The 12824-nt window shown below is 43.8% G+C and overlaps 1 long non-coding RNA gene across 1 annotated transcript; it reads right to left on the bottom strand.

Moving 5' to 3' along the window:
- Nucleotides 1-9266: 9266 nt before the first annotated feature.
- Nucleotides 9267-12242, bottom strand: LOC115599006. The gene is made up of 3 exons (XR_003988068.1): nt 12116-12242; nt 11554-11618; nt 9267-9331 (listed from the first exon to the last, which is right to left on the bottom strand). It is a non-coding gene; the product is annotated as an uncharacterized LOC115599006 (long non-coding RNA).
- Between the last annotated feature and the right edge of the window lie 582 nt (nt 12243-12824).

Genomic DNA, 12824 nt, shown 5'->3' with positions numbered 1-12824 from the left:
GCCAGAGGTTTGCAAAATCATTCCAAGAGCATCTCATTTTTCACTCCAACCCAACAGATAAAAATAATACAGTGGGTTCAACCTCCCTTGTTAAATGTTTACGTTACTGCTTCCCTTGCTATTTGTATTTCTCTCTTTGCCTCCCTCCCAGCAAGGGAGTTGGGGGGTGCTGAGGGGTGGCAGCCTCCCTTCCAGCAACAATCCTGCACTCTCCCTGCTCTCTGGCACTCCCAGCTGCTGGGTGCCTGCCTGTGGTTGGCATCCTGCTTAGACTTTGTTCTTCCTAGGGAGTCCCTGGGGTGGTAACAACTTGGAAGCATGAACAGGCCAGAGATGAGAAAATTGTTGAAAAAACAGAGCAATTGAATTTCCCTAGCTTATTGAGTGGTCGTGAGCATCCCTCCCCCCCCTCAGGTTTCACACAGAACTCTCTCACTTTACCTTTCTCTTGTTCCAAGTGTTAAATGTGGAGGATGTTGTAGCCATGGAGAGTTTGTTTCAAAGCCCCACAGACCCCTGCCACTGGGGCCTTCTAGCAGAGGCACTGGCAACACAGTTTGGCTCACCTGCCCTCATTGTGCTTCCCAGAGCTCATCCTATCAAATCCCACCTTGTAGCCTCCCCAAAATATCTTGGTTTAAGACTTCTACATTACACACAAAAGTATAATTTCTGTAAAGAACTACTTTGCATAATACAGAAAGACAAATAATACAAGTGAGATGAAATAGAAAATGGGCTTTATTTCAAGAAATCAGTTCCATGACAAAGAACTATCAGCTTCCAAAAGTAGATCTATTGTTTCCTTTCAAATTTCTACATATAGCCAGCAGGGATATCTAAAATAATATCACTAAAATAGAGGAATATCTAAAACAATTACAGTAAAATAGAAATAAGGGGGGGGGGGGGGAGGGGAGAAATCACAGAGATTGAAAAAAAAAAGTGGAGCTGATAAATTTTAACAGCAAAATTCACTCTGCTGCAGAAGGAATGTCGCTGGGCCCCAGGGATTACATGACTTATCCAACCTGTCCTACTCCTTGCTCCCTCCTGATTCTGCACCTCCCAAAACCAGAGGCCCCATCAGAGCTCTGGGAGTTGGAGTTAGCAGGAATTTGCATCTGACCCCTCCTGTGCAGCCCCATGGAAACGGGTGATGCTTCCAGGCAAGTTGCTGTTTAGCTCAAGAAGCCAATGCAGAATCCTGAGCATTTATTCTCAAGGGGGCTTGGGTTTGCAGAAGTCAACAGTGACATCCTAAGCAGCTCCCAAAGGCAGTCTCTGGTCAGTATTTCCCACCTGAATCAAAGGGTGAACTGATAGAGCTGTTGGGGATGGGGTGCCACCTCCTCTGCTGCAAGCACAGACCTCCAGGGACTGTGGAGGAAGAATGAGGCAGCAGGAACCCATGCTGAGCTCTGACCAGCAACTGTCTGGGCTCCATTCTTTTAAGATCTGCCAGCTCTATGCTCCATCTTAATAGACAACCTTAAAATGCAGGGAATAGCATCATCCATCCAGAAAAATAACTTAATAAAGCAGTTGGTTGCTGACATGATCCAAACATTTTCCAGTTGGAAAGAGTTATGCACAACTATCAGTTTCACAGGAGCTGGGAGCAGTAAAGCAGAAGGTAACACCACAATGTACCAACATGGAGAAGAGGGGGAGCAAGGCTCACCTGAAATTCTGTTTGCATTTCTGGCACAGCAGTGACAATTGCAGTGAAAATGCCAAGGCTGGGAAAGAGGAGAATCTCAGTGCAATGGCAGAAGCTAAACCCAGAGCAAAGGAATGCAGCTGCAGTTTCAAGTCAGTACTAAGGCCCCATGTGCCCTCTTCAACCTCAGGCTTGCAGGCAAAGCTAGTAGTGGTTTTAGTTATACAAGGAATGCTGAACAGAGCATTAAATTGGTCTGCTGTGACAACAGAAAATCCTCCATCAGAGTTAAGCAATACGAGCATTAACAACGAAATATGGCAGCTAATAAAACAGGTAGACACTACAGTGCAAAGCAGAAAATCCAAAGCTCTCCCTCTAAGCCCAGGTCTCTTTGACACCACCAGTCCCACTTTGGTGTCCTACCTACCCTCATGCAGGGGATCTGCTCAACTGGTGGTGGTTTATACACAGCAAGCTGCTTTGTGTCTCTTTAACGGAATATGGCCCAATATTAAGAAATGTTCCCTTAATATTTTGAGAATTAATGATGCATGAGTAATGCAGTAGTCTGATCCAAGAAATGTTCCAGTATACTTTCTTATTATCAAGTTTTTCCAAACACCTAATTTTGCTAACTACCCACAGAAGATTGGAAGTGACCAGCCACCAGCTGAGGAGGCACTGACTGTGGTTTGAGAAGTTGAAGCAGTCGAGGCCACTCGGGTCCCTGCCAGGCTTGCTGAAGGCACAGGGGAGGGATCAGGAGCAGGCATCTGTAACCCAGGCACTAACTCATTGCAGACTCTGCAGCTTCTGAAACTCACTTTAACCAATTTAATTGCAAAAAAACCTTTCCCAGTCAGACTGAGAGCACTATCCCTCCACTCCTGCATTGTGCATTGCTGCACAACCCAAGCCTGTGCAGTACAGCTCTTCCTGCACTGCCTGACAACCTACACTCCTGTTTTCTTCTGCTTTGTCAAACCACAGGATTTCTTTTCACTAAAAGCCTCCTCCTATTCAGCAGGTTTGGTGTTGGTTTATTTTTTTTTTTTTTTGGACTTGAAGAGGTTTTGGAATTCTAAAGAGCATATGGGGCTACTTAATGAATTTCATGTTTTGTCTTGCTGCTGCTCGTTGATTTTTTTTAAGATAAGATTCAGCAGCCTGCCTCTCTCAGTGCTGGTGTTTGTCAGCTGTACCACACCTCTCATCAAGAGGTTAGTTAACAGGGCTGTGTTACAATACATGCAGCTTCCATAAAGCCTGAAGTTTCTTACCAGAATGGCAGCAAGTACTTGGCTTTAAGAGTCTGATGCACTTGTTTTGATGAAGTAACCAGAAAAAAAAAGCATCATTCCTCAGCATGCTCTAGCACACAGATGGTCACTTATGGCCCTTCAGGTTACCTGTAGTTCTCTTCCCTTTCACAACCACATCTGACAGGTCAATGTTGTGCTGAGGACACCAGCAGTGTCTGGATGGCCTTACACACATATTGTCAAAAGAATGGATAAATTTGGGACTTTTCAGGAATATTAACTATTCTATATGAAGCTTTACATGCACTGCTTACAGCTGATCTACCTGACCCTGCCCAGACACAAAGCTGGGGGTGCACAGTCCCCCAATTTCATGCAAACCCCACCTCTGAGGGCCTTGGTGCTGCTCTTCTGCACAACTCTCATCTCCCATTAGTGACCTCTTTTTTCCAGTGCAATTCCACTCAGCAGCCTGACACTGGGAAGCTGGCCTGGTGGGGTTTCATAACGCTCTGGAAATCCATGGGAGATGCTTATGTGTGCACGGCTCACAGAGTGATTTTTTTCTTTCTTTTTTCTTTTAATTTATTGTTAAGACTACAAAACTGAATATGGGATCTGAAAAGCAAGCTGAATTCCTTCCTTGTCATACCCTAGCAATAAAGATCTGTGGAAAAAAACCCACACTTAACCCTTCTGCCTAATGAAAACCATACAGAGCTCTGCCTCCTGAAGCTCTTTGTGCTCAGCAGTAGGGAGGGAGGAGAGGGCAGGGCAGGGCAACCAGCACTGACTGAGATTGTACCTTTGAATTTTCACCTTCAAAGATGAGGCAGGGCTTTAAATAATTTTTTGTTTTTTTTTTTCCAATAATGGAAACCAACAGCATTTTCTAGAGGAAATGCAGGTGATTATTAGATTTTAAGTGTCACTGTTCGTATATCCACAGTTATTTAAACTGACTGGATAAAAGATAAAAGTTTTAACAGTGCAAAACCAGAGGCATTATTCAGTTCTATCATTTCCATGCTTCCATCCCAATCTCACCTTCAGGCTGCATCACTCCTCAAGGATTTTATCTGCTGCTGCCTCATCTGTTCGGTCTTTATTTTGCTTTCTCTATTTCTATCCAAGTTCCTATAGTAATTTACTTGATGATCCTGAGCCTCAGCTCTCCCTTCTTGACACTCCAGTCTGATTGCAAGGCATTTAATGTATATAATTCTCTTTCAAATCTTTACTGTTGAACAAAGGTAAACCCTCTGACTCCACTACCACCTACCCTTTTCCAACTGCCAGACTGTCAGAGCAGAAAATAGGCAAATATTTGCTTGGCAGCCCTGATTGTAGCAGTAACATTGTTTTGCAAACAGAATTTAATTTCCAGAGCAATGGGTTCCTTTTAATAAAGCAGTAGAAGTTATAAAAGAAAAGTATGCTCACTTTCCTGTACCTGGTATGGCAAGAAAATTACCACAAACCCCATAAAAATATTATATCAGTACAGCAGTTGGTGGTATCCTGTAAGATGAGAAACATGCTGGTAGCTGCAGTTTGAGTATATACATATGTAAATCATACCTCATTATATTAATAAATAAGGAGATGAGATTCCTTGACTAGATCCTTGACACAAAATTACCCCTCCCCTGTCATAAGACCAAGATGACAAATCAGCAAACAGTGGTAGTCTAAAAACATATGCCAAAAAAACACTGAGGCTGCTTTTGTAACCTTGACAGACAGACACCATTTCCCATAAACCCTGATGCAGTGTGAAAAATATATGTGGTTTAGTCTGCTCCCAGGGAGGTAAATGCAAAATTACTCCATCCCAGAGCAGCTCACCAGGCCATTGTGCAATGGAAAAACATTTCGGCACAGAGTAAATTTGGAACTGGATTTCAAAAATATTGGGTTTGTCCCCTTCACAGTTAATGCTGCTGTTATGCAGAAAAGAATTATCTTTGCTGACACCAAACCCCCGTGGGCTCCACAGCCCTTTGCATAGGAAAGACACGAGGTGGTGTTTTTGACATCACACACACATTCAATCCCTTCACCCTTCCCTTGGAGGTGAGGAGCAGTTCTTGGGAGACTTGGAAACCTAGCCCAGAGACATGGGGATGGTGCCACAGAACTGCTCCCCATGTGCAGAAATAATGAGTACCAGCCAGAGGTGCCCCATTTCACCAGGGCAGTAAAACACATGCAGCCCTTCACATCTGCTCTGGAGGCCCTGTGAGGCCCCTCATGCTCCTCCCAGGCTGCACAGGTCCTGCTGAGAGTGAGATGCAAAGCTACAGTTCTCCTCTCACCCATGGTACTGTAGGAATATTTTCTGCACTCCTGTACATACCAATGAGGTTTCTGAAGAGGCAGTAGTGGCCTTCTTGTCTATCTTTTAGTCTAACCAGGCACAGAGAGTCAAAAGACCAACTTAGAGTTGAAGGCATTTTAGCAAACAGATTAACAACTCATAATAACAAAACAAAAAACCCCAAAATACCCAAACCACCAATCAAAAGAGATTTATCATTCCTCCATATAATGTGTTCCTTAGCAGTTGTATCTGACCAGAGTATTCACAGCTTCAGTTTAGTCCAGGGCTATGAGATCTAGTTCCCATTTCCAAGTAACCAGCTCCCTGCAAGACCTCAGAAATGAGGCTGCCACATGGAGCAGACTAGAGAGGAGATTTTTCAGCAAGGTGAAGAACAAGGTGGTGGCAGTGGGTCAATAATCCATTCCCAGACCCACCCTCACCCCAGCACTGCTACCCCCAGCTCAGAAGTGCTGCTGCAGGATCCTTTCAAGTCCCCCAGGAGAGTTCAGTTTCTTCTTTCCTCCACACAATCCGTATGTGGCGTGGTGGGACATCATCAGACCTGCAGCCTCTTGGGATGCATTTTGCACCTCTCTCTGCTCACTGCTCAGCTCCTTAGAGAAATTTCCTGTGGCTGACTCTTCAGAAGCAGCACTTCTCAAATGTTCTTTGGACACACAAGGCATCTGGCCCTAAGCCTCCCTGCAAATTCTGGGTACACTCATCTTCCCATATTTTTCTTGATGTATGGTGGCCACCCATGTTAAGCTGGGCAATACTAGTAGGACACTGCCACCACTGTGACCTGAAGCAGCCTATGGCATCAGCACAGCCATATAAATTGCAGGTGTCTCTTTATTCTGTTCATGCAGCTAAAGGAAATGTTTTGTGGCTGAAAAAGTTTAAGTACAACTTGACTGAGGGTCCACATGGTTTTGCTTACTTCTTCATGTGGTATATGGAGGAGTAGGATGCCTAGGGGATGGAGCTATCTACAGAAATCTTTACCATACAGTTGGTTCTGGAGTCACAAAGTTTTCTGGAGGCAGGAGAAAGCTGGAGCTTTGCATACAGCATGCTCTGAAATTACTCTTTATCACATTCCCATTCCCCACAAACAGCAGAGGCATTTCTGACACAGCAGTGGCCAACTGGCAGGCGTGTGCAGAGATGAAAGGTTTTCCTGCAGCCCCATGGCTCTCCAGTGGATCTCTCTCCCAGGGCAGGGCAGTGCTTTGTGCTGTGAATTGTGTGACCCTCATGAACCTGCTGAATCAGGACCAGAAAAATGTTTGTCCCATCCTTGCATCTGTAAAGTCTACAAAAAGCAAAGCTATTTTTCATTAATTTCTAACTATTCCTCTTGGCAAGCTAGTTTGCCTCCCACTTCTATTCACGCTGAAAAAATTATCAAGAGTCCATTTACTCCAATGCTCTAATGGGGCTGACAGCATATCCCTAGTTTCTCTTCCAAATTCCCATCCTAGCTATCAAACAAGCACCAATCCAGCATATCATCTACTTGAAAGCTGAGACAACTTTATTTCTCAAGTTAGCAGTCTGTCAAAAACAATGCTGTGCCTCACAGAGAGAGGTGCCAGCACAGTTGTAACCAGACAGGGTGAGGAAAAGCCATCAAACCCATCTCTCACCTGTGGCAAGGAGACTGTTCCTGTGATTACAGCACAGCTATGGACAGGGGGACAGGATTTGGGAAGCTGGCTTTTGTTATCCATGTCTGCATCTGGGACTTTCCATGTCACTCAGCTCTGGGGCAGCTCTGTTTCATGGACCGTGCCTGACCCAAATCTGCTGCAGCCTCCTGCATCCCCAGCTTCAAACTCCCACAACTTCTGAGCCCTGATTTCCACCTGCCAGCAAAGGATGGACAGGAAACCCCCAACTGAGAAACACTGGGACTTTGCTTCGGCTGGAGCCCAGTCCTGGTACCTACATCTTCCTTTGCAGTTTCAAAAATTAGATCTTTTTGGGCATCTCTGGTATTTTCCTGCCAACACCGAAATATAATAAAATTCTGCTAATTGCTGTGAACCAGAATGTAGAGCTCTGCAGCCTCCCCCAGAAGTGGAAGTGCTGACTTCTGATTAATGTTGGCCACAGCCCAATATGTCAGTCTGTGAATGTTTCTGATATAAAATGTAAATTTCCCCTTTCGTTAATTTCATGCTAATTTGCCTTTTTACTTTACATAATTAGTTTCTTCTCACTGGTATTTGCAAATCTGAAATATTTGTTCTTTTTTAGTCATCCATTAAATATCTGGTTTGTCGTTAGTGAGTGGAAAGCAGCACAGCCATTTCCTTGTTGCCTGGGAAACTCATCTAAGAGTTAGCAGCACATTAACATATCAGCAAGGTCCTCTTTTAGACATTTCCCCAAAAATAACTGAGGATCCCAGCAGACCAACAGCACCTGTCTGAAATTCACCCTCTCCAAAGGAGTAAAGTGCAGCAGTGCACCGAGTGCAGCAGACAAGTGGTGAGCATGCTGGGTGGAGAGACAGGAGCAGTGCCCAAAAGGTCCATCTCAGGGCAGCCTAACCCAGAGTATCTTGCTGTCCTTTTTCCCCATCTTCTTCATCAAGATAGAAATCACAGCACACAAAATGGTTTGGATAGAGCAGAAGCTGTGCCTGTGAAGCCTCCCCAGGCCTTAGAAGGTGAGGGTGATGCAGCTTCCCTGCACTCCCTACAGATCAAGGGCTTTGCTTCAACTGATTTCTCTTTTTTTCTTAATGTCCTCAGAGTAATTTCACACAATTACAGAATAAAAGGTTGCGTGGCTGTTTTTTTCCTCCCTCATTCACAAATTGTCTCTGGATCACTGAGTTCTTTGGACATCAAAATCCACCTACAGAGCTGGCTAAGCAAAACTCCCCTTCTCTCAGCAACTGGAGTTTAAGTTCCTTTTCTGATTTGGTACATTTGGGAGAGACATTCCCATTTTAACTTATAAAAACCCGAGAGAAAAAATAAATCCAAATGTTATTTAATAATTGCATATTCTGAGCCCCTCACAAAGCACCTGCTAAGTGTGTCCTCACCAAGGCAAGCAGAGTGGCAAGATAACCATCAGCCCTTTCTTGGGAGTTGGCTGCTCTCTTCCCTGGCTTGTCCATGCACAAAAAGTTCTTAAAAAGCAGTGACCCAGGATAAACACATAATTAGAAACTCAGTCTGTTTATGAAATGTAATTTGATATTCCTGAGACACAGACTCTAAATAACCTCTTTTCAAAATATCTTTCAATTCTGTCACTGACTAGTAACATTGGAATAATGACAGAAATCATGTCTCATATGTAAGATTATATTAGGATCCACTAGAAAGAGGAAAACCTCTCTAAATTCTTCAAGACCTTTGTAAACAGAATCTCCTCAGTATGTTCACTGAGTGATAACAGCAATCCAAACTGGAAATAACAAAATCCTACAGAAGGTGTCATTCCATAGAGAATTCATTAAAAATTGAGTGCAAACCCAGTGTTACTGCACATATCAAAACCACAGCACCACAGTTTCTAAGAGCATATTGTGCACTTGTGTACCAGTATAACCCATAAATCTGTGGGGACAAAAAGGCATCAGGATAGCATTTCATCACTAGCCACCACCTTTGGGCAATATGCCATGTTCCTCTCAAGCTTTCTATTGAAAAATATTGTACCTAAAAATGGGAAAGATATAAAAAAAAATTCCTGATGATTAAAAAAAAAAAAAAAAAGTTATGTACTTTCTCTTGAGTTAGTACTTTGTGTAGTGCCTTCAAGGCCTCTGCTTCAATTTTGTGATGCAAGGTTTGGAAGTTCACGCAGCCGACGTCACCGCAAGTGGTGCTGGAGATCCCAAAGCAGCCTTTACAAGACAGGAGTGGGTTTGGCCTTGGTTTTTTTTATCCTGTGCTTCTCAGATGATCTGGCTGACCTACACTTGTCCTGGGGCACACAGGGGCTGCACAATGTACCACTAGCTGTCCCCTTTCTTGCTGCAGCAGAGCATGGGGCTGGTTTGCAGGGAAGCATGAAGGAACTCATTGAGAGCCTGACAAATCACATAACCTAAATATAAAATAAATAAATAAAAATATTATAAATAACAGCAACCAGATCTTCTCTAGCTATTGATCAGACCCACAAAGAGAGTGGGAAACAAAGTTCCCTCCAGGCACCTCCCAGTGCAACAGCAGATATCAGCAGGAAAGTATTTTCCAGGCAGCTACTGCTGCTGCAGCCTCTCCCTGACTATTAGAAAGCCAAGAGGGGGGTTTCCTTCAGGGGTTATTCTGGCTGGTGGAGTACTCAGAGCTGCCAGGGATTGGCTGCAGCAAAACAATCAGTGCATATGGAAAAACACCTCAGGGATGATGCTCAGCTCAGCTCCATGCCTGCTAAGGGTCCTCCACAGGTATAAAATACAAGGTTTTGGTCTTCAGCCAGGCTAGGACTTCACAGAATCACAGAATTATTGAGGCTGGAAAAGACCTTTGAGATCAAGTCCAGCCTATGAGCTAGCCCCAGCACATCAGCTACACCATGGCACTGAGTACCACATCAGCCTTTCCTTAAACACCTCCAGGGATGGTGACAGATCTTCTTTTCAATCATCTGCAACCAAGTTACCTAGCTGAACTGAATTTAAATTATATTGGAGCATGTGTGTTTAGTTTGTTTTACAAATTGTATTGGGCCCCTTTTTCCCCTCACCTAACTTGACCATTGCATCCTGTGTTCCCTGCTAGAGTTGGGAGTGTTTGCCAGTTGTGTGTTGCTCCACTTTAGAGCTTTAAGGCCTGTTCACTCTTTATATACCTTTGAAGTGGTTATGGTGCTGCACGTCTACCCAGAACAAAGACATTCTCATCCCTTGACACACTGAACCACTGAGGAATTTTGTCTCCCAGAAGGACTGCAAAGTGAAGAATCACCATAGATGAGAAGAAATTTATGGTTTTCATTAACTGCTGCAAATAACCACACTAACCAGTGTTTATCTGCAAGAAATGCATGAATGGTTAGTCACAGGAATGAAAATGAAGGAGTAGACCCTTGAAATGAAAAGAGGATTATTACAGTTTAGAAATCAAAATTATATTGGCTCCTTTTTAAGTGATTAGGTGGAGAATTTATAGGAGACTATGCCAAATGCTCAAATATGAACCTGCTTAAGTGTGGGAAAAAATTCTAATGGGCCTATGTGCTTTGCTGGGTGCTGTCAAATCGCTGCTAAAATGAGACATTCTTCCAAGATTCAAGCAATGAATTGCCTTCACCCCTTATTGCCAAATACTCATTCATTTGTACAGCTAGTAAGGGGGAATTTCAGTGTAAGAGGAAAATGGAATCCAGCTCTGGGACAGGCAGAGACAGCAGCACCAGCCTCCCACATTTCTGAATAGCCCGAGTTCCCACGACCTTCCCTCAGAGGAGGATGTGCTCAAGTTCTGCTGCTCTTGAAGGAACTTAAACACAGCCCCAGGGAGCAAAGTGCTGATTTTAGAGCCCCAAGCCCATGCGAGCCCCAGCGGGTGTCAGCACCCCCCAGCTCCACACCTCCTGGCCTCATCCCAGGGGCTCAGCAGAGCTGGGCTCCAGACACACGAGTTTGTTTATCCCAAAAGTTCTGGTGATTTCCGCAAATTATACTCCAGAGCACAGTGCTTCCAGGTTAAAAGATTGTATCTGTAAAAATGTTGATACGAGAGAAATATTCCCTGTGGGTTTTTAAAGAATTACAGAGTCTTCCCCTGAACTATGGTTTATGTGATTTTCTTAATAGAATGCAGCTGGCTTAATGAATAGAAACATTCAAGAACAATTTATTCACTGACTGATGGGGAGAAGTATCCTAAATAATTTATTTATATTCTATTAATCTGATCTATTAATGCTGCCATTTATTCATAAGAAATATGTTCGACAATGATGGTGAAAATTAATCAAAGACGTTATTAGCAATTATTATCCCACCATTTCTAATTGAGAGAAAAAATGTCCTTTAGCTATAGTTCCTACATAAAGTGCACAGTCAAGTAATTTTTCAGGTAGTTGTGCCAGAAATAGTTCATCAGTTGCAGGGGCCATGGGTGAGTCAAACAATAGCAATTAAACCCATTCTGGCTAAAACCGGCAACGTTCTCCGAGGATTTCTGCTATCTTCTACTTAATTTGCATTATTAATTTGGAGTAATGTTTACACAGAATACCAACAGGAATTTGACAGGAAATAAATGTAGAGACTTCCCCCAGAGACCATAGATGTTGCTAAGCCCATTTTTCCTTACCTGGAGTTAATGAATAATCATCTCCCTGGCAGTGGGTCCTGGAGCAGAAACTTGTACTTTGGTTCCTGTTAAAAACAGAGAAATGTGTCAGATAATGTGGGCATCTGAGGGATTTATCTAAAGAGACTTAGTGAGTAAATATCCTCCAATGCAGTGAGACATTTACTTGCTCCAAACTGTTAAGAACAGAACTATAGCATTCTTCAGTTTAAAGAGATTTTTATGTACAACTACCATTTATTCCTCTTCATTCTAAAGACATCTTGATGGCTCTTCCCCAGCCAGAGCAGCCCTCCCCCCTCCCCCAGCCCTGCAACTAATTCATAAATCCAGGGATTTTTTTCATTCTTTCTGTCTCAAGTTGCAGGACAACTTCTTTCCTAGGTGCTTTTCTGCTATTTCATCACTTAATTTATTGCAGGCTTGAAAGGTGAGAGCTGGAAGTGGGTTTTCCTGCTGCTCTTGTGCTAACAAGAGGCTGACCTCTGAGGCAAGATTTCCTTGAAAAAACTGAAACTCTGAGCTGAAGCATAATGCCTTTCAGGAAAAATGATTCATTTACCCTCACTCATGGACTGCTGCAGAACAGGGGCTGCTCAGCTTTTCCCTCCTGGGTATCCCCAGCACAGGGATGGTTTTCAGACCAAGCTGGGCCTTCCACAACCCTCCTGCTGCCTGGGCTTGACAGTGGCTTCCTGCAGGAAAAGAGAGACCAAGAGAGGATTCAGGCCACCTCAATCCCCACCTCCATCCCCTCCAGCACACTGCAGGAATGCAGCCCTTCCTAGGATCAGAGCAATCATTACAGGCTGAGCCATAACACCCACCCCAAAGAGAGACAGAAGTGCAGATAACACTGCAGGATTAGGTAGATAGTTATAGGTAGTTATATATAATAAGGATCATCTATATATAATAAAATAATTATAGATAATATTAAGTAAAGAATACCCTCTTATCCTGAGTATATTTTCTGTCGTGAAGTGTCTCCACTACTGCATAGGAACAGAATCAAAACAGGGCCCAGACTACAGCCACCCTGAGGTACAGCAATGTGCTCTACTCCCCTGGTTGTGCCACCCACCACCCTGGCACTTCCCAGCCGACCCACCTGCACCCACAGAGCCCCCTCAGCACATCCCACAGGGACACACTCACACAGAACAAAAGCTTTTCCATCACTGCCATGAGGAGCACAGAAGTCAGTATGAACTAGATCAAATCTTACATTTGCACAGACTAGGGATGTGTCATCTAGGGTCATCTTCTGG

Source organism: Calypte anna, chromosome 12 (assembly GCF_003957555.1).
Source record: "Calypte anna isolate BGI_N300 chromosome 12, bCalAnn1_v1.p, whole genome shotgun sequence".
Classification (NCBI taxonomy): domain Eukaryota; kingdom Metazoa; phylum Chordata; class Aves; order Apodiformes; family Trochilidae; genus Calypte; species Calypte anna.
The sequence above is the reverse complement of the archived record's forward strand: the minus strand, read 5'-3'. Positions and strand labels throughout refer to the sequence as shown.